This window comes from Chrysochloris asiatica, unplaced genomic scaffold, assembly GCF_000296735.1.
Source record: "Chrysochloris asiatica unplaced genomic scaffold, ChrAsi1.0 scaffold00236, whole genome shotgun sequence".
NCBI classification, from domain to species: domain Eukaryota; kingdom Metazoa; phylum Chordata; class Mammalia; order Afrosoricida; family Chrysochloridae; genus Chrysochloris; species Chrysochloris asiatica.
The window spans coordinates 4,498,564-4,499,387 of NW_006408754.1; the positions used below are offsets into that span (position 1 = coordinate 4,498,564).

An 824-nucleotide genomic window follows, 5' to 3' on the forward strand; every position below is an offset into this window, starting at 1 on the left:
GATGGCTAGACTTTGTCTCTCATACTTCGGACATATTGTCAGGAGGGACAAGTCACTGGAGAAGGGCATCTTGTTTGTTAAAGAGTAAGGTCGGAGAAAAATAAGAAAATCCCCAACTATATAGATTAGCACAGTGGAAGCAGCAATGGGCTCAAACGTAGCAATGATTGTAAGGCTGGCACAGGGCTGGGCAGAGCTTCATTCTGTTGTGCACAGGGTCGCTATGAGTCAGTACTGACTCGATGGCACATAACAACAACAACAACAACAACAACAACAACTAATTATTTGTATGTTTGGTATAATTTAAACAACTATCACATGCATATAACTTAGAGATTACTTTCTAATTTATTACCAACTTTACTTGGTAAATGATAATTATACCAAAAAAAGATTAATTTGTATTACTAAAGTCATTTTACTGAAATAGTTTTGAATAGTTTCATTCAAACTAGTGTTGCTGGAATAACAATATTTATTTTGTCTGGCAAGTTATAGTTGGATAAGAAAACAGTAAAGCGGTCAGCTGCTAACCAAGCTGGTGGTTCGATCCCAACTAGTGGTCTGGGAGGGAAAGTTCTGGTGATTTGCTTCCATAAAGATTATAGCCCAGAAATTCCTATGGAGCAGTTCTACTAACACGGGATTCAACATGAGTCAGAATTGACTTGATGGCATCGTATTATCTATAAACTAATTTGAACCTATCTATTACTAAGCACGGAGTCCAGATGTGGAGCTTCGGGTTAATGTGCTAGAGTGCAAAGTCAGTTTGAACTGCAAGGTCATTGGTTCAAGCTCACTAAATGCTCCTTGGAAAC

General features: G+C 38.1%; 1 protein-coding gene across 2 annotated transcripts in view; it reads right to left on the reverse strand.

Annotated features, from left to right (window-relative positions):
• BBX (bobby sox homolog (Drosophila)) overlaps positions 1-824 on the reverse strand; it is a 351,342-nt gene that overhangs the window by 159,585 nt on the left and 190,933 nt on the right. The window lies entirely within an intron of this gene.